General features: G+C 45.1%; 1 protein-coding gene across 5 annotated transcripts in view; it reads right to left on the bottom strand.

The window, feature by feature from the left end:
- The window catches only part of sgk3 (serum/glucocorticoid regulated kinase family member 3), a 68,197-nt gene extending 60,064 nt beyond the window's left edge, over window positions 1–8,133 (bottom strand). For 2 of the 5 annotated variants that reach the window (XM_007896754.2, XM_007896756.2), the window contains exon 1: window positions 7,924–8,072. The gene's annotated coding sequence lies outside the window, so the exon portion shown is untranslated. Of the gene's footprint in view, window positions 1–2,905; window positions 2,981–7,923; window positions 8,073–8,114 lie in introns of those variants that run through there. The other 3 variants (XM_007896755.2, XM_007896758.2, XM_007896757.2) reach the window with 2 other exon arrangements.
- Window positions 8,134–21,626: the final 13,493 nt, after the last annotated feature.

The following is a 21,626-nucleotide window of genomic DNA, read 5'->3' as shown; positions in this document are numbered from 1 at the left end:
ATAAAATGCCACTTACCCCTTCCAACTCTCAGAACAATCTAATTAAAATCTTATTGTGTTAATCTCTGGAAAGTTCTCCATCAACTGTAAAATGTGAAATCATAAGGGGAATTTTGAGACAGGACACTGTCCATTATTGCAGACCAGAGTTCTATAATCTCTGAAAGAGATGGCCATTTTCTCCTTGCAATCTGAAAGGTTTCAGGGAGCTGTGCATCAAGGAAGGATTGATGAAAACCCCTGAGGTAGAACTAGAGAGAAACTGAGTAAGACAACCAAAAAGAAATAGGGGTGCATGGGAGAAGTGATTACAAGGTTCATGTTCAGAATAAACACCAGTTGGGTTGAAGGGCCTTTCTTTTCTTATGCTGTAATGTTCTATGTAAAACAGAAAGGAGATGAGAGTACAACAGTTTGAGTATAAACAGACCATGTTCTGTTCAAAAGCCTCAGTGTATGATCAAGAACAGTGGGTCCCTCCCTGTACATTCTCAATGTACTGTATCAAACAGAGGAATTCTAAAAAGTGCAAGACATTTTCTCCCTAAACATATTAATAACTTGGATTTCTGAAAATAGATCCATTTTGAATACTTCAGTTCTCCCTCAATTGACCTAGGTTTTCTGAATTTAATTGATCAACAATTCCCCAAGTCTCTCGGAGAACTAGATCCGCACTTTACTATAGAGTCTTCAACTTTCAGAAACTAAAGAGCTGCATTCATTTGGGTGGGGCTTCCTTGTGTTGTAAGAGAGGGCAGCATATCCTGTCATGTAATAAACTGTTTCCCTCACCCATTTTTCTTATATCTCATAGCACAAAATACAAGCTGGTCATTCAGTCCATTGAGCCTTTTCCTCCCTTTTATTTTATTACATCATAGTAGGTCTAGTCATTCCCGTTTCCCGGTTACACTCTAGTTCTACCTCAGGGTTTTTACTCAATCCTTTCTTGGTGCAGAACCCTGAATCCTTTCATCATTAGAATGTACTTGTATCAATTGACTGCCACATTTTGCCCACATATATACAGTCAATTCACTTTACAGTATATTCTGTGAAGCGCTTTGAGATGTCTAGAAGACACGAAAAGCACTATATCAAATGCAAGAATTATTATTATAGCCTTACTTTTGTTCAGACAATTCTGTTCCAGCAAATGTCAGCCAGCAAAAGAGGCAATGTGTGAAGCCTTCCCACAGGAAAACTAAAAATATTATAGAACTATGTCTCGTTGTTTTTCTCAGCTTATGAAAGACACCCATCCTGCACCCACCCAGTTGGTTATTCACAGTGACCTTAAAACAACGTTGGATTTTGTCATTTCAAATGTTTTTCATGCATTCACAACACAAAGTGCTTTGAATGTAAAACTTTTTTTCAAATAAGCATTTAAAATGAAAACTCCACAATTTGCATTTTTCCTTCATAGTGAGTTACACCATTTGTCTCAATATAGACATGAGTTTATCTGTCTGTGCGTTTAAACAGTTATACACTGTGACAGTCCTGTCCTGACAGTCCAGCAAAGTGACTTTGGAAATTCCCCAGCACTTCCCCTTTAACTAGACCGGAACTTGCAGTGTACTAAATACTATATATATAAAAAACTTGTCATAAGAATTTGATAGTGACTGCGTTTCAAACCAGCTTTTGTTATGTAACTACATTTCAGCCTAATATTCGCTGAACAGCTACTCAAACAACCACTTGTCTCAAACAAGATATGATCCTTAGCACTGATGGCTGATATGCCCTGCATACCAGGGTTAACTATCTTTCAGTAATCGTGGCATTGCAAATGTTCATTGCAGATTGGTAACCAGGCTGAGCAATTATCCCATATCTGTAGCTTCATGCCCGAATTCCATACCTTTCTGTTATAGGGAGATCTCAGACAGGTATCTTGTCAGCCCGGCTCAGGTTTTATCACTCTCACCTCTGAGACAAAGACTTTGGCGAGGGGAGTATTGCATCGTCACAGGTACCACCCTTCGGATGAGACATTAAACCGAGGTCCCATCTGCCTGTTCAGGTGGTATTAAAAATCCATGGCACTATTCGGAAAGAGAAGGGAATTTCTCCCAACGGCCTGGCTAAAAATTGAGTACCTTGAGACATTTTGACAATATGATAAGGTATTGTATCAAATGCAAGGATTATTATGATACTCCACTGATCACACTGGGAAAAACCCAGAACATGAGCCATTCACAATCACTGTCCTGATTACCTGACTGTTTCAACACAGTGCCCAACCACAACAAAGGAGTGTCCCTTTCTGTGCTAAACCAATAAGTCAATTAAATAAAGACACAGAATCATACACATTACAAGACAGAATCTCAGGGCAGTTCAGATCACTCATCATCCTGGTAACATCCTAGTGAATTTATGTTCCACCATTCATACCCTGAGACAGTTCTATCACCCTTATATGTACACGAACGATATGACTTGCTCTCCCTCGCAGTGTACAGGGTGGCCTCTGTGTTCAATCCTCACTAACGAATGCAAGTCCCTATAATTAGGTGTAACTTGACTAATGAGTTCTTCCACAATGACAGGTACTACCAATTGTTATTTAAATTAAAGCAAATTGGGAAGCTTCAGTCAATCAGAGGTTTAAATTACACCTCTGTGACCGAGGCTGAACCTGTTTATGTATTCCCTCCTTCGATTTATACACAAAGCTCAAGTTAAAACACAGTTAAGTTAGCTCAACAGAATTTTACTGTAGCTTCAATGAAATCCACAACCCTCGGCATTAAATCTTAAACTTTAACACGATAAATATCAACAAAAACACCACTATGAGATAACAAACATAAATCACACTTAAACTGCACACCTAGCAGCTACTTGTAATGAAGTTAATGTAAAAATGCACAAAGAGAGCACGTACTTTTGTTGTCTTTGGGTAGAAAAATAGTGACCACAAGCACATGGCACCCGTTCATTTCAATGGGCATTGAGCCCCCCCCCCCCCCCGAATTAGGGCACCCAATGGTAATTGTATTGCACCAATTACTTAATGTAACAGGTGCCTATTTTATAGTCCAATCAGATCCTCCCTCAATTGCCCAATAGGGGAGAAATACACTTCCAATCCTTCATTTGCATATTGGATGGTAAGTTACCGCCAAATTGTTGCAATCGACGCTAGAGTCAGACTTGATGTCACGGTAACTATCAAAAACTTTAAAGACGTTTAAAAAAGAATCATTTAAAGCGCTACTCAATATATTTCAACAGCAGATAGGCATAGAAAACGAAAGGGGTGACCATGCCACCTCCAACTCACCCATACCTTACAACCAATGCAGCTGAAACCCTCATCCACGCCTTCGTCACTTCCCAGCTGGACTACGCTCTCCTCGCTGGTCTCCCCAGCTCCATCATACACAAAATTCAACTAAATTCCGAATTGTTAGCGAGGACACCAGGAGAAATTCCATCACACTAGTCCTTGCCAGGCTCCACTGGCTCCCAATTACCGAACGGATCAATTTCAAGATCCTCTCATTGGTTTTCAAATACCTTCATACCCTCGCACCTCCCTACCTATCTGATCTGCTTAAACCCCCACATGTTTACATTTGGATCTCGTGGTTTTTCTTCACTTTGAAGGAAGTAGCATATTTTTAAGTAATTGCTAATTAACATTACAGTCAACATTTATAATCAGCTACTCATTGGTATTGACTAAAGGTTACATAAGTTTGAAGTGTGTGATTTGGCCATTTAAGGCATTAACCTTTTCCCTTATAATTTCCAGGCGCAAATCTAAGTTAAAACAACAACAACAAAATGACATTTGTATAGTGCCTTTCACATTGAGAGGACGTCCCAAGGCACTGGATAGACAGAGTTTTGGACCCGAGCTGGGGATCAGGGTCGGGGAGGATGGAGGGCAGAGGGGGAAGCAGGGAGATCGAAAGCATGATTGAGAAGGCGGGTCTTGAAGGTGGCAAGGGAGGGGGGAGGCGGAGGGACGGCGGGATGGAGTTCCAGAGGGTGGAGGGGGAGTGGCAGAAGGCAAGCCCGCCAATAGTGGGGCGAGCCAGGATGGTAGGGGGTTAGGACATGAAGCAGGCCGGAACCTGCTGAGTGGAGGGAGTGAGCAGGATGATAGGGGGTTAGGAGGTCGCAGAGATAGGGGAGAGCAAAACCATGGAGGACTTTGAAGGTGAGGACCAGGATCTTGACCTATATCCTCTGTGTGATGGGAAGCCAGTAGAGTCAGGAAAGGATGGGGGTGATAGGTCGCAGAGCCTAATGGGGGAGAGGACGCGGGTTGCAGGTTTCCGGATGATCTGCAGCCTGTGGAGGGAGGAGTTGAGGAGGCCGACAAGAAATGAGTTTGCATAGTCAAGCCTTGATGTAAAGAAAGCATGTATGAGAGTTTCAGCGGTCTGCAGTATGAGACAGTGGCGGAGCCAGGCGATGTTATGGAGGTGGGGGACCAAGGTTCTGGACTGGCTTAGCAAGCTGGAGTGTGCACCCTTCAAACAAGTGTTTGATCTGTGATGCGTTACATTTACGACAAATGATAGCCTAAAGCATCATATTTCACCCCATAGTGAAGTACGTTCTTTCATGTGTCTGACCGACCGATCTTTGATAGATACAGGAGCTAAGGTAACCTTAATTTCAAATAAACTGGTACAGAGCGAGCCTACTACCAAAGAATTAACCAAAATACAGGGAATTAATCAAAACCCAATTATAGCACATACCCATAACATAATGTATAATGTAGAGATAGGATGAGAAGAGGAAGAACGACTCCCAAAACCATCCCTTAACTGGGATAAGGTGCTAAATGTGATATACTGTGATGGATCTTGTCAGAAAGTGAATAAGGTCAAATCAGAGCGGCAGGGATGTGATAGCTATTGTAATATGATTGTTAGCGGGTCTTTTGAAGAACAATCTGCCCACTCGATGCATCTACATTGTCAGTCCTCTCAGAAAGCAGAAGTGCTCGCCCTAAAAGAGGCCTTAGAGCATGTTGTTAAATGTGAGGTTAAATTGTTACTTACTCACTGTATGTCTCGTTAGCATATGAGGAGTCTCCAGATCTATGGAGCCAAAATGGCTGGACGGATCACAAGAAAAAGCCCCTGGTTCTTGGGGAAATATGGAAAGAAATTTGGCAAATGAAGCACATACCCCAAATTGAGCATAATACATACTATGGGGCATCAAACTATGAGTATCCACCTCACTATTGGCAACGAAAGACGTTGTTTGACAAGGATGGGCGGTTGGTTTTGGAGTCCCCAAATGTTGGGGAAAAGATAATCCCTCCTGAAGGTGAGAGATTATTTAAACAACATGGCACACAAATGGGACATTTACTACGAATGGTAGCCTAAAGCGTCATATGTCAACCCATAGTGAAGTACGTCCGTATTGCCAAAAGACTTCTATGTTCTGTAAAATGCATATGAGAACACATAGATACGAACTTGCTCAGCAGATTCAGCAACAGCAGCAGGTCTCTCCTGATGATGATACCTTGGTAAACTCTATGGAACAGCAGTCTGCATCTGCTTAACAATCAAGACAAACCCAACTTCAGGCAGATGAACGGCCAGCAGCCAATGACAATCAGTGCTGACCGGCAATCCATGCTGGGACTGAGTCAGGAAGAAGCAGTGGCTTCCCCGCAGGGTGGTCTCGCCCAGTAGCTAACAGACCAGCAGCTTGTACAAGATGAAGTCAAAGTGTGTCCGAGAGTGTCCAATGTCTCAGAAGAATACGAGTGATCTTTTGGTAGTCAGGATGAAAAAGATTTTAACAATTGAACTCTGACATCTTAATAATAATAATAATAATCCTTGCATTTGATATAGCGCTTTTCACATTGGGAGGACGTCCCAAAGCGCTTCACAGAACACACTGTAAAGTGAATTGACTGTATATTTGTGGGCGAACGCGGCAGCCAATTGCGCACAGCAATGTCCCACATACAGTCATGGATTGAAAATGACCAATTTTATTATTATTTTTGGTTTTGGAGGGATTATTATTAGGCTCTGTGTGGAGTAAGGAAACTTGCCCAAGGTTTCGCCCTCTCCCTGGAAATGAACTCAGGTCTCTCGCTTGCAAAGCGAGTGCTCTAACCACTGAGCTACAGGACTCCACGTCTTGGATGTGATTATTGCAATTCGCAGTTGTGGTCCCGAAGGTTGCAAAAAATGACAATAATATTAATCTGGACTATGATAATGGCACTGCTATATGGAAATGTCCAGCTGATTTGCTATTCTTTTGTGTTTTCTGTTCATTGTCACATGTATTGGGACGTTTGATGTATATCGCCCGGTGGCTAAATTGTACCTTGATTCAGTTTTGGCTGCTTTTGTTTCTGGCATGTATGCCGCACGTGAGAGGAAGGGACGTGATCGACTTGATGGCTGGCTCGCCATGCTTCCAACCCACCAAGAGGGGGAAATGTGGCGGTGGTGAGCTCATGACCAGCGGAGGCCTGCCCCTTTAAGTAGGTTGTGTAAGAGTTAGCCAGCAGTGTGGATGCGATTGCAACAATATAGGCATCAGGGGCTAACAATTTTTTTTACTAATGCAGTGCTGCTCTGAGAGTTTTTCTGATAGATATGTTGGATTGCTGTGTTTGCTACCCTTGCACATCTTGAATTTTTGTGTGCTTTATATGCAAGATGGTCTCTGGTGTTGTTAAGTTATAATAAAGAGTAGCAGCTTGGCAGGGCTGAGTGCCAGCAGCATTTCATGTGTTACGACTCAAGACTTAAGGCTTTGGGGTGTCCTTAAAAATATATACTTGTGTATTTAAATTAGTTAATATAATCGGGATACTCGTGGAGTCCTGTCGCTCAGTGGTGAGAGCACACGCTTTGCAAGCGAGACACCTGGGTTCAATTCCAGGCAGGGCGAAACCTTGGGCAAGTTTCCTTACTCCACACAGAGCCTAATAATAATCCCTCCAAAAAAACGAAAACAATAATAAATTGGTCATTTTCAATGTACGACTGTTTGTGGGACATTGCTGTGCGCAATTGGCTGCCGCGTTCGCCCACAAATATACAGTCAATTCACTTTACAGTGTGTTCTGTGAAGCGCTTTGGGACGTCCTCCCGACGTGAAAAGCGCTATATCAAATGCGAGGATTATTATTATTGTTATTATTACTGGTTTTGTCCTCCCGACTCTAATCGTCCAAGCACTGGGTATCAAATACCGAGTTCCGTGACAGTCAACCACAACAACAACAACAACAACAACACGATTGCATTTACAGAGCGCCTTTCACGTCGGGGCGGACGTCCCCCAGTCATCACCATCAAAACATGTCAGAGCGCTTCATGATAAATAATTGCTGGTTTTGGAGGCGAACACAGCATTTTTTTTGACACACAAAGCAAAGTCTCATGAACAGCCTCAAGATGAATGGCGAATCACTTGGGAGGGGTGTGGGGGGTTGTTGTTGGCTCAGACACCGGGAGAGACCTCTCTCTACCTGTGGAATAGTGCAATGCAAACAGGACACGGGATTTGACAGCAGAACCTGTCCCCAAAAGTGACCCCGAGGGGTCGGTCAGTCGGGCAATGAGTTGCAGTCCCAACGTTGGAGCTTTGAACCCGACCCTTTTCATTTTATTTCAATGCAATGCAGTGCAACGAGAGCCGCACCACAGACCGAACAGTTTGCAAGTGACCCCCTCCTCACCGTTCGGCGGCGGCTCTGAACTCTGCCCCCACCGTCCGGACTTTAAAGGGGAAAAAAAAAAGACACGCGGTTTTGCGACTAAAACCCCGACAGAAAGGTACGTTTGCACGTGTGCAGCAATGGGGGAAACGAACGCAACGTTTTAAGTGGGAGGTCAACCGGAGTGACACCGGGAACCCTCCGGCGATGTGAGGATCGGGAAAGTGTACCTTTACACAAATATACCGTATCTCCATCAGCCGCCACTTCACCTCTGAAGCCGCCAAACCTCCGAGAGAGAGAGAGAGAGAGAGCGCCTCAACAGTCGGTCACTCACTGCGCTTCACACGTACAGTGGAGGTCTCCGATCGGTCGGTGACGGTTCAGTGCAACTGTGCAAAAGGCGATGTAAGAAACCCACCGTCCGCGACAGGTGGTTCCTCAGCGCGATCCCGGGGGCGGGGCCGGGGGGGCGGGGCCCGGGGGGCGGGGGCGGGGCTCGGGGGGGGGCGGGGGGGGGCGGGGCTAGGGGGGCGGGGCTCGGTGGGGGGGGCTCGGTGGGCGGGGCTCGGGGGCGGGGCCCGGGGGCGGGGCCCGGGGGCGGGGCCCGGGGGGGGCGGAGGGCGGGGCCCGGGGGGGGGCGCCGCTCCACTGTCCTCGGGCTGAGCCGGAGTGCTCTCGGGCGCGCGCGCTCTCGGGCCTGGAGTTATCTCGGGCGCGCGCTCTCGGGGCTGGAGCGCTCTCGGGCGCGCGCTCTCTCGGGGGCTGGCGCGCTCTCGGGCGCGCGCTCTCGGGAGCTGGAGCGCTCTCGGGCGCGCGCTCTCGGGGGCTGGAGCGCTCTCGGGCGCGCGCTCTCGGGGGCTGGGGCGCTCTCGGGCGCGCGCTCTCGGGGGCTGGGGCGCTCTCGGGCGCGCGCTCTCGGGGGCTGGGGCGCTCTCGGGCGCGCGCTCTGGCCTCTGTGCCGGTTTCCTGTCTGACCTCTCGAGCTGTTCGGTGGTCGCCTTCGGAGCTCCGGCCCCGGGGCCGCCGCTGTGGACGGGGCACAGGTGGCGAGTCGGACACGTGGACGCGGTGCTGTGCTCCCGCCCTCCCGCCGGGGCCGCGCGCTGAGGTGCGAGTGGACGCGGTGCCGCCGGACACCGGGAGCTCTCAGTCGGTTATTCCGAAGCGGCTCTCGCGGCTCTCGCTGAAGGCAGAGCTACAGTCCGCGCAGAGCCGCCGAGCGGCGCGGCCTCTCCCCCTCTGTCTCTGTCTCAGTCTCCGGGGCCACTCGGCTTCACAAACTTCACAGCTCCTCCTTACGGTCGCAGTTGAGTCGTGAGACCCCGACAGTGCAGTGCAGTGCAGTCAGAGGGGACCAGTGCGGAGGTGTGTGGAGCTGAGGCTTCTGTGTGCAGGTTCGGGGTGAGATGTCGCTCCCTCCTCCCTCTTGTCCTCCTCCCTCTTGTCCTCCTCCCTTCCTCCCTTCTGCCCTCCTCCCTCTTGTCCTCCTCCCTCCTCCCTTCCTCCCTCCTGTCCTCCTGCCCTCCTTCCTCTTGTCCTCCTCCCCTCCTCCCGGCAAAGCCGCTGCTTACGTTGTACTTCTGACGTGTCGGGATTCCTCGAAAAAGGAGCGCCGTCTCTCTCCCACCAATAAAGGCACACGGACACCATTAACCCACCGACTGCAAACCTTTACACAGCCCCAGTTCTGTTTTTTTTTCTCTGGAAAATATATTCTATTTTGCAAACGTGACACAAATCTGCGGCACGTTTTGCAGTCCCACGATGTTGCTTTTACGCCACTTTGCAAAGCGTCCCCTCAGAGGGGCTCTGCTGTACTTTATGCAGTTACAGCGCCACTTGTCCCAGCGCTGCTGCTATTCTTTATTCACGGGATGTCTCAAACCCCATTAACCATTGCACTTTTTTTCAGGGCGACCCCCCCCCCCTCCACCCCCTCCGCTGTCCTTCATGAGCGAGACACCGGTTCTGCATAACATGTACAAGCTGCTTCAGACGCGTTTTGGAGGTCACTTCTATTCCTCTCTTTCCCATTCACCGGCCCCCACCCCCACAACTCTTTCTTTATTTCTCTCCCCCCCCCCCCCCCCCCCCCACACACACACACACCAGTTTAACTCCCTCCTCTCACTTCCTAATGCTGTTGTTGCATGTTGTTCAATGATACATGTGACGAAACTTTGCAACGTCTGCTCCAGCAGCAGGTTTCCTTCGCCATATTTTTCACACAAGACTCAATTTTTGCCCAAGTAACTCCACTCTTCTGGGAAGCAGTCAGACATTGTGAATGAAAGCTGCAGGTCATGCCTTGCAATTATGGCAAATTCCGTGAAAAGGCACTTCAACAACAACTTGCATTTATGTAGCGCCCCTCATGGTAGCGCCCCAGAGCGCTTTTAAGTATCACATTCATGCCTCTGGTGCCAATAATTATGCAATCATTTGTAGCTTATTTTCCGTAAGAATCCAAGCCAAACATGTACATCTATCTCTTACGTGGCAAATTGTAATCTTGATACGTGACAATACAAAATTACACTTGTACAGCTCCTTTCACGTTGGGAAGAAATCCCAAGGTGCTGGACAGTGATACGGAACAATTATAGGCGACCAGGATACAATGGACCCAAGAGCGTAAAGCTGACTTAATTTATCGAAAGGGTTAATTGGAACTCGTATACCAACTCGTATTAATGGAAATCCCATCGGATTTCGCAAGTTTTAGGAGAAAGATGAACTGAAATAGAAGTACTAATTACAAAACCTCAATTTACTTGCATTGAGAATTAACATTCAACTTTTCTTCGTTCAACAACTAATAAGTAAAGTATGTCAGCAGCAGCTTATGACCATCAAATAGCTGACAGTAAATGACAAGTTTCTTGCAGTTTAAACTGTTAAGCATAATTCATTTAATCACATCATTCATTTTCTCCTTCATTCCCGTTTAAATGTTATTGTGAAATGTTTCCTCCTTTGTTAATTTTTTTTCTCTATTTACTTGTTTCAGTATTACTATGACAACACTCACCTCATGGCTGTGTGTGGGACTCTGATTGTGCAAATATCTGTTGAGTTGCCTACTGATACAATCACAAATACAGAAACCCATCACCAGGCTTAAGAGTATCCAAACCAGTTTTGTGCATCCCACCTATCCATGGAAATTCGAGAGATTTTATTGGAATGCAATATGCACTCACTCCCTGGCGAATACACCCCATTTACCAAATTCCGGTGCAGATTGGCAAGAGCCAAGGCTTGGGGACCCCAGAGTGTGTGTCGGGATACTGCTGGAGTTTAACCAGCTAAAACCACATAGGTTGTCATTGAAAGCACTATCTGGCAAGCGTTCCCGCTGCTCGTCCAGCTAGGACCACCCTGCCCCTTAGGGCTTTGGTTTGCAGGGCATGTCAAGTCCTGCCAATGTGCCAGGCTGGCTGCGCTGTTAACAGCAATGCCCTGGAGGACTGCAGACCTGCCAGGCTCAGGAACCGGACTACCGAGGCAACTACCTAGGGTTGGCTTAATTCTGACATTCCGTTGCAAACATTTTAATTTAGAGCCAGTTGAGCTCCAAAGAGACCCATCTTATACACCCCTCCCCCAACCAAAGAGGATAGTCACTAGTTGGTCATTTGACATTCGACAAGTGCAGGTTTGAGCCCTCACTAGGTGGGTGGCAGGTATCAGGAACTCCCTGCAAGCAACCTTGTAGGCAACACAGCATGAAATACCTGGTAACATTGACACTATATTTCGGTCCACAGCTCGGAGACACATCCATTCCCATTGAGCAATGGATCCACCAGTTGGAGGTGTTTGAGTAGCAGCTGATTCCAAGCTCTCACTGTACGCACACATGTTCACAAACTTGGATGCCAGGTAACAGCTTCCAGCAGCTGTTGCCCCAACCCTCAGTTTCCTCAGCTGTCTGATAGACATCTGCTGGGTTGGCATGCAGAGGCAATGTGCGGGGTTGGGGAGGTGAGGTCAGAGACCAGAATTGTGTTGTGCGTTCGGGGCAGCAAGCGTGACGGCCGTTCCACAGGACATGGTGCTCAAGCGGATCCACAAAATCTTCACCCGATAACACCCCCCAGATAGAACTCCCTTGATGCACCTGAAATGCCCCCTCCCCCAGACATACCTCCTGGCTGCTAGACCTCCCAGCAGACCCTCCTGACTGCTATACCCTCCCAGCAGGAACCCAGACCCCTCCCCCCTCTCTCAGTACCAGCTGCATGTATATAGTGCATCTTCATGTAATGTCTTTACAGGGATGAGGGGTTGAATACCAAGCAAGGGACGGGGTGGTGGCCACAGGTGCCTCTGAAAAAGATAGGATTTGAGGCAGACTTAAAGACAACAACAACAAGATTCCATTTATAGAGCGCCTTTCACGTCGGGAGCTGTACAGTTGGGTCAGGACAGAGAGATGGGTGAGACGAGTGCGAGAGAGGGCATTCCAGAGTGTAGCAGAACTGAAGACTCGGCCACCAATGGTGGCATGTAGAGGGTGGGGGACTCAAATAGTGTACGTGAAAAGACAAAAAAGTATCCATTCCCAGGAAGTAATAATTAAAACAAATGATTATTTCAAGTAAATATTTAAAAAAACAAGCTCATTTATTTGATTGTTGTACATTATTCAACAGGAATTGTAACTTTCTGAAATGAATTAGAATTGTATCTACATATGACAACATTATTTTAAACCCCTCTGATCTTGCAGTTCCCACATGAGGATTGTTTAACAACCAATAATACTTGTTGCTCTTTGGGTAAACATCAATGTGTCCATAATGTATCCTATATTGAAATGATTTGAAGTACATGAACCAGGTTGCCAAAAATGCTACATGTTTAATCCCTTTGCTTGAGTACGTGGCTATTTGATCAAGTTAAATCAGTCTTAAGTACTTTATGTTGTACATTATCTTCACTGTCTGACAACACATATTCAATAGCTATTGAACATATAATTATGGTGCCCCCACTTCAGTAAATTTACATTTGCTTTTTAAATAGTCTATTACACAACAGCATATGAATCGTTAATGTAACTTTTACAAATAAAAATGAATTCAAACTCCTTCCAGAGTCGACAAAGTGGAGAAGAATATGGCAGACATTCTAATGCTCTTTAAGTGTGCTCCCCAGCCTGGAGATTAAAACATAATAACTATACAATATTATCAATAATAGTACAATTGTTTCTCTTCCACCAGATTCTTAAATAGTCGCCAAAACACATTGTAGGTATTTGGATAGATATTTAGAACTATCAGATATGATTTTTGCCACACTATTTTAATTCTCTGCATGAGTATGTGACCATGAGACAATTAAACAGTCTGGCAAACATGTTAATTGCCTCTTACATTTCAGAGGATTTCCTCTTTGCACTACCATGACAACAGCACCGCTGTGTTCACCAAGCAATGACAAACTATGTCATCAGATGCTTTTAACATACTCCACTGCAGCCACTGCCTATAACAGAAACCAATCATGTCATAGTTTAATCTGTACTCTAGATAAATATTAATGTTAAACAATTAGAATACTGCCCACTTGGGTAATGTGTGCATGGTCTTTTCTTTTCTCATGAATTTTTGCTCTCACGGCACAGACTCCTCTGAGGTCCGCAGTTGCTAGTTGCTCCTTCTGCCCATATGTGGCATTGTTGGAGAGAGGGGCTTCTTCACAGTGAAAGTGTTTAGCACACATCTTCAGTTTGTGGCAGGAAAAATAAGAAAAGGTATGCATCAATTTGGTCATGGCTTTGTAGGCGAGGTGGGAGTTGATTAAGAACATATGTATGAAATGAGAAAAGGTCATTGAGTTCACTCCCACCATAGAGCACACAAACATCCTATGATCTTCTAACTTCATAGTTCAAATCTATCCTCTCAGCAGACGAAACTCAATTTCCCAGCAGCACACTGTGTCTCTGGAGTTCATCTCAATCTGTATTTCTACATCTCATTAAAAGGCAAGAATTTGCAAGGCAGAAGAAGACCAAGGTCCATCCAGTTCGCCTTCCACCATCCTGGCAGTCACATGCACATGTTATGTCCCAAACTATATGAACAGAACACATCTTAAGAACAGAATCTTAACACATCTTAAGGACATAATCTCCAATTCTGTTCTTAAGATGATAGTTATTTTTGATAAAAGAACTGTATGTTTCATATATGCTAATCTATAGAGAAACAAAATCTCTCGAGTGTTTCAAATGTTAGCCCCCACCCCCCATTATTGGACCCTCCTGATAAATAATAATCCTGATATTTGATACAATGGCTTATGTCATCAAAACAACTCAAAGTACTTCACATGATTTACTGTAGGGTGTACACTGTATTTTGTAGACAAACATAGCAGCCAATTTGCACACAGAAGTGTTCCATAAAGTCATGAAATGAAAAACAATTTTTATCTGGTGGATTGTTGGCCAGGCCAGCGAGAATCTTTTTTGAATAGTGCTATGTGCACCTGAACAGCCAGATGGAAACTCAGTTTAATGTCCCATCCCAAGGACTGCACCTCTGATAATGCATGTAACCCCAGGACAACATTGGGAGTGTCAGCCTAGACCATGAGCTCCAATCGCACCATGGGTCTTAAATCCATAACTTTCTGTCTTGGAAAGACTGCTACCAACTGAGCCAGGTTTTATTCTATTTTGATCAGTTTATAGTATTCTCCACCTCCCCTTGCCAGGCTCTGTGTAAATATCTGAAATTAGAAAGTTTACAAGTTTTACAATAATAATCCTTGCATTTGGTATTGAATCTTTAATGAAATACTTTTTCTATGTAAAACATATTTACAGTTCTGTATCAGTGAGGCTAGATTACGGAGACTCCTTGTTGAAAAATGTTTCCTTTTCAAGTACAATTGATGAGTCTCATAATATAAACTGTTTGTAGCATTCTCATTTTGACGTTAGTTACTGTTATTCTTTGGGGATTGTTTTGCATTTTTGCTTTCTTGTGGTTGTGCGCTCTGAGACACTATCCCTCACTATACAAGTGCAAGTTGTTGTTGTTATGGCACTTAATAAATAATAATGATAATCCTTGCATTTGATATAGCGCTTTTCACATCTTCTGGACGTCTCAAAGCACTTCACAGAATATACTGCAAAGTGAATTGACTGTATATTTGTGGGCGAAACGCAGCAGCCAGTTGCGCACAGCAGTGTCCCACAAACAGTCATGGATTGAGTGACCAAATTTTTTTTAAAAATCTTTTTTAATGATTATTAACCCTGGAAAAGCGATCCAGCAATCGACCAACGACCAGGTTCCTACTTATTGTAACAATGTAATGCTTCTCTGGTATTGTGCTGGAGTGTCAGCCAGGAATATGGGCTCAAGTACTGGTATAGGATTCAAACCCACAACCTCTTGCCCAGAGCACTACCAACTAAGCAAACGCTTCATAACAACAACAACAACAACAAGATTCCATTTATAGAGCGCCTTTCACGTCAGGAGGACGTCCCAAGGCGCTGCACAGTTGGGTCATGACCCGAGCAGGGGGAAATGGTCAGGGTGAGGGGAGGGAAGGGGGGGAGAGAGGAGGGGGAAATGGTCAGGGTGAGGGGAGGGAAGGGAGGGAGCGAGGAGGAGGAAGAGAGTCGAGAGGGGAGCTGAAGGCTCGGTCAAAGAGAAATAAATTCAGAATTCCTCTAATGGTTCACTCAGAATCCCTTTCCAAGTCTATTTGGACAAATTGCATTTTACAGCAGACACAGATTTAATACAAGAAAGAACTTGTGTGAAGAATGAGGTTTTCCTTATTCTCTTAAATATGCACATAATACATATACACATAAATTATACATTAGATGTATGAGTAAAAGGTTGATTAGAGTTTAAGAAAATGAGGGAGTTGCTTTACAGTATTTCAAATGTTAAATTCATGTTTTCTTCCTTAAATAAAATTAGTTTGATTTGATAAATAATAATAATCCTTGCATTTGATATAGCGTCTTATCACTTTGAGACGTATCTTCAAGATGTCTCAAAGGGCTTCGCAGAATATATTGTAAAGTGAAGTGATTGTATATTTTGTGGGCGAAACGCAGCCAACTGCTGTTGTGGGGATTAATCTGACTGGATGTTATTGCAACTGTACAATGTGAAATAAACTAGTTATGTTTCATTACATTTGTATCATTCATTCTAGAGAAGTTTCATTCCTAATAAGCTGCATGTTTGCGATAACTGTCAGATACACAATATCAATGATTACAGTGAGAAAAAATTGGTACTGTGCAGTAAACATTTAATGTAATTGTAAACATTCTAAACTTTACACAATATTGTACTTAATAAATAAATTAACTGAAGGTCCCACCTGCCTGTGATTAGGTAGATATTAAAATTTCCTGCGCTGCTCTTTAAGCAAAGAACTAATGAAAAACAGCTTTACAACAACAACAACAACAAGATTCCATTTATAGAGCGCCTTTCACGTCAGGAGGACGTCCCAAGGCGCTGCACAGTTGGGTCATGACCCGAGCATTGGGGGGAAATGGTCAGGGTGAGGGGAGGGAAGGGCTTTAAAATTAAGAATGTTCTAAATTCTTGTACAATGTTAAGAAAATGGTCATAAGTTTAAAACCATGGAACATTTTGGATCTCAAATGTTTTGGTAAGAAACTAAAATCTTCAAGTCAGATATATATTGCCCTCTACTGATAATAATATACTTTTTAATAAATTACATTGATTCATCAACATTACAGGAATATTACTTATTTTAATTAAGTCTAATATTAACCATATTCATTATGTCATTTTTATTTTATAGAACGTTCCAGCTACAAATAACATACGCTATAAAATGTAAATAGTTGTTGGTGGGGAGAGAAACACCCATTTATGATAAATTGAGCCAAAACTCCCTATTAGGGAGGAATATCTGAATGGTCTTTGGGAGGATTTTAAGGCCGGTATAAAACGGCTATATCTACATCTATGTACATCTGAATGTTGACTAAAATTAAATACATATTCCTGTTAATACTCCCTCTCGTGGCTGTTATTTTAAAAGTTGAGTTGGGAGTTTCAATATGTCTGTCTTCAAGTATTTCTTCCATAATAGTCCCTAGAATTCAGTACACTGAATTTGTACAATACTGTAAAATCAAACAGATTTATGAGCAGCAATAACAAAGCTGCCATTTTACAATTTTCTGACTTCAACCATAGCAGCAGCACCACAACAACTACTCGCATAAATTCATGGTCTGTTTGAAGGAGACACTTTTTAAAACGTTTTAATGCATTTTCTCCATTTTTGCTTTCAGCTATGACAGTAAACAACATGCCAATAAGGAAGTCAGTGTACCTGCTCCAAGGTCTCCACTACAAAAACTGTTCTGAAAATGGTTGATCAGAGCTACATCAGAGTTGCCCGGGTAACGCATGATCTTAACTCTTTATGTGAAAAAATAGAACTCCTGTGGCTGACACTGAGCTCAGCATGTGGAAAACTATGAAATATAAATATACATAGTACCATTTCTGGCACAGCTTGTTTTATTTCGACAAGGTTAGCTGATTAGGTTAAAAAAAAAGAGAAGTTCATGAAGGCCATATTGTATAAAAAGGGAACTGCATTGAAGTAAACATATTTTCCATCCCATTTCCCCAATGTCACCAGATTATTGTGACTGAGAAAATCAGGGCAATTTGTCTCAGGTCTTCCTCAAACTGCCCACAAACCAATACAAGAATATTTTGATTATGATGATTCTTGCTTGGTTCCTTTTCCTCCCTGTGGAAAAGCAACTGGTCTTCATTCAGTACCGCCTCTCTACAACACAGCCAAGATTGGAAAATCAACACAGTGGAGAAATCAAACCTGGTTAGGATACTTCAATTCATACAGTATTTTGGATCTTAATTCTTCAATTTCACTTCAGCTGAAGGACAGCTCACAGGAATATAGGAACAAGAGGAGGCCAATCCTGCTCTACTAGTGTATTGGATAATAATAATCCTTGCATTTGATATAGCACTTTATCACATCTTCAAGACGTCTCAAAGCGCTTCAGAATATGCTGTAAAGTGAATTGACAGTATATTTTATATTGACATTAATATTTAGAAGCACCAGAAAAGAATATGATGAATGTTTAAAGGGTGTTATGGAAATGTCCAAAAGAGAACTTAAAACTGGAGAAAAGTGCAAAATAGGAGAAAAAGAGCTCAAGTATTTGGTCCATATAATTATAATAATAATAATCCTTGCATTTGATATAGCACCTTAGCATGCCTTTGAGGCGTCTCAAAGCGCTTCACAGAATATACTGTAAAGTGAAGCGACTCTATATTTTGTGGACAAAATGTGGCAGCCAATTACGCACAGCAGTTTCCCACAGTCGTGGAATGAGTGACCACATTATTATTTTTTTGCAGGAATTATTACCCCTGGAAAAGCGATCCAGGTTCCTACTTACTGCTAGGTAAACAGAGGCGTGGAGTAAGGAAACTCTATAAATGTAATTCCGTTGTTGTTGTTTGTTGCCCAATATTTCATCTTGCCGGGAATCAAACCTAGGTCTTCTCGCTTGTGATACGAGTGCTCTAACTACTAAGGAGTCCTGTAGCTCAGTGGTTAGAGCACTCGCTTTGCAAGTGAGAGACCTGAGTTCAATTCCAGGCAGAGGGCGAAACCTTGGGCAAGTTTCCTTACTCCACACAGAGCCTAATAATAATCAAACCAAAAACAATAATTAAATTGGTCATTTTCAATCTACGACTGTTTGTGGGACATTGCTGTGCGCAATTGGCTGCCGCGTTCGCCCATAAATATACAGTCAATTCACTTTACAGTGTGTTCCGTGAAGCACTTTGGGACGTCCTCCCGACGTGAAAAGCGCTATATCAAATGCAAGGATTATTATTATTATTAAGCTGCAGGACTCCTTGTACTTGGTATAGCGTCCTATCACATAATTGAAACATCTCAAAGTCCTTCACATATTTTACTGTTGAGGTTAGTGACTGTGAATTTTGTAAGTGAACGTGGCAGCCAATTTGCACACAGCAATATCCCATAAACGTGTATGAAATAAACAATCAATTCTAGCTGGGTATATTGTCTGCCAGGACACTGGAAGAATTATTTTAACTCCCTTCTCTTTTTGAATAATGCCATGGATTTGTATTTATATAGCACCTTCACGCGATCGCATCATGGAGCACTTAACATCCACTGAATGGGAAGACAGGATCTTGGTTTAACATCTCATTCTGTTGCAGGACATCACCCATAACAATGCAGTGGAGGCTCCACCAACACTATTTTGGAGTGTCAGACTGTGAGTTGAAAGTCTCAGCATGGAGCTTGAACCCACAATCTTGGACCCGGAACCAAGAGTGCTAGCAACTGAACTAAGCTGACACACTCAATAACCACTCTTCCTCACACCGCAGGCCGCCAAAACCGTCATACATGCTTTCATTACATCGAGGCTCAACTATGCAAACTCATTGCTTGTCAGCCTCCCCAACTCCTCCCTCCACAGGCTGCAAATCATCCAGAACTCTGCAGCCCGTGTCCTCTCCCACACTGGGCTCCGCGACCCTACCACCCCCATCCTTGCCCAACTCCACTGGCTTCCCATCACACAGAGGATACAGTTCAAGATCCTGGTCTTCACTTTTAAAGCCCTCCACGGTCTTGCTCCCCCCTACATCTGCAAGCTCCTAACTTCCTACAACAACAACAAAATTACATTTATAGAGCGCCTTTCACGTCGGGAGGACGTCCCAAAGCGCTGAATAGTCAGGTGTTGGGGCCCGAGCTTGCGGGAGGGGGGGTGGTGTAGGGGTGAGGGAAGGCAGAGAGGTGGGAGGGAGACCAAAGGCACGGTCGAAGAGAAAGTTCTTGAGACTAACCTTGAAGGAGGCAAGGGAGGAAGCGATGCGAAGGGACCCTGGGATTGCGTTCCAGAGTGTGGCGGCAGAGAAGTTGAAAACCCAGCCACTGATGTTGGGCGGGTCTGGCGGGAGACATGGAGCAGGGTGGAGCCCGATGAACGGAGGGAGCAGACAGGCTCGTAGGGAGTCAGCAGGTCAGAGGGTAGGAGGGGGCAAGGCCATGGATGGCCTTAAAGGTGAGGACGAGGATCTTGAACTCAATCCTCTGGGGGATGGGGAAGGGTGGGAGTGATGGGGTCATGGAGCCTGGTGCGTGAGAGTACATGAGCTGCAGTGTTTTGGATGATCTGCAGCTTGTGAAGGAAAGAGTTGGGAAGGCCGATGAGGAGGGAGTTCCCGTAACTAAGCCTTGAGGTGACGAATGTATGGGTAGGGTTTCAGCATCCTGATGGGTGAAGCAGTGGGGGAGTCTGGCAATATTGCAGAGGTGGTGGTAGGCAGTACCAATCCTGTTCGCTCCCTCCGTTCAGTGAGTTTTGGCCTGGTTTACGTCCCCTGCCTTACTAGTGGCGGGCCTTCCGCCACTCTGCCCCCACCCTATGAAACTCCATCCTGCAGCCCCTCTGCCTTGCCCTGTCCCTTGCCACCTTCAAGACCCTCCTCTTCGACCGTGCTTTCGATCTTCCTGCTTTCCTCCCGCCCTCCACCACCCCAACCCTCAGTTCGGGTCTGTAACTCTGTCCAGTGCCGTGGGACGTCCTCCCAACGTGAATGGCGCTTTACAAATGTAATTTTGTTGTTGTTGTTCCCATAGAAGCGAGACACCTGGGTTCAATTCCAGGCAGAGGGCGAAACCTTGGGCAAGTTTCCTTACTCCACACAGCCTGATAATAATCCCTCCAAAACAAAAACAATAATAAATTTTCAATCCACGACTGTTTGTGGGACATTGCTGTGCGCAATTGGCTGCCGCGTTCGCCCACAAATATACAGTCAATTCACTTTACAGCATATTCTGTGAAGCGCTTTGAGACGTCGAGAAGACGTGAAAAGCGCTATATCAAATGCGAGGATTATTATTATTATTACACAGCCAATAAATTTAATTGTGTTACCTGCGAAGCACTTGGGAAAACATTTCAATGTTACAGCCAATTTAAGTAGTCCCGTTCATGCTGCGCTGGACGGTACAGGCTTTGCATCCAAAGCCTCGGGGTGGGAGCCGGGCGGGGGAGCTGAGCGAAGGCACGGTCAAAGAGGAAGGTCCTGACATGGCTGTCGAAGGCGCGGGAAGGGGCAAGTCACAGGGACCCTTGAGATGGAGTTCCGGAGAACGGGGGCACAATATTAGATGCAAAGACTATTGCAGTATTATTGCTGAACTTGCCCAAAAGATTTCGTTTTTGTTTTGTCGCCGAGCCATGAACCCCACCCCTGCTCCACCATTTGCCCTTACCCCCAAAAAACACATACACACACACACACACACACGAGCCCAACGATATCTCATCGCTCCGAGGCGCCGTCCGGCCTGAAGCGCGCTGCATAAGTGCAAGTTGTCGTCGTTTTACTCACTCCGTCGTCACCTTCCCAGGTCGAGCAGGACGACGCTGCGCGCGACGTCATCAAACGGCGGCCACATCACCGCTGTCTCCATGGCAACCGGGAGCAGCTCGCCGTTACCGCCCTGACGTCGTCGCACGGGAACGGTCCCCGCGCAGTGCGCCACCCTGACCCCGACGGCTCGCGCTGTGCGCCACTCACGTGCTTTCGAAGAGACAATAATCCCGGCGGGTTGAATGCTGACGAGGGCGCGGGCGCGGGCCGGGGGTGGGGGGCAGGGCCGGGGCGGTATGGGAGGGGGGACGGCGGCGACGGCGACGGTTGGGCCGAAGGGTGGCAGAGAGAAACATAACGCTGCGAAATGGACCTGGACAGACAGAGAGCAAAAGTTGTGGTTTAATACACTTGACCAGAATAATGAACTAACGCGCGAGAGCCAACACACACACATACAC

The sequence above is a fragment of the Callorhinchus milii genome, unplaced genomic scaffold (genome assembly GCF_018977255.1).
Source record: "Callorhinchus milii isolate IMCB2004 unplaced genomic scaffold, IMCB_Cmil_1.0 Scaffold2, whole genome shotgun sequence".
Taxonomy (NCBI): domain Eukaryota; kingdom Metazoa; phylum Chordata; class Chondrichthyes; order Chimaeriformes; family Callorhinchidae; genus Callorhinchus; species Callorhinchus milii.
Note: the sequence above shows the minus strand (reverse complement) of the source record. Positions and strands in the feature narration are given on the sequence as shown.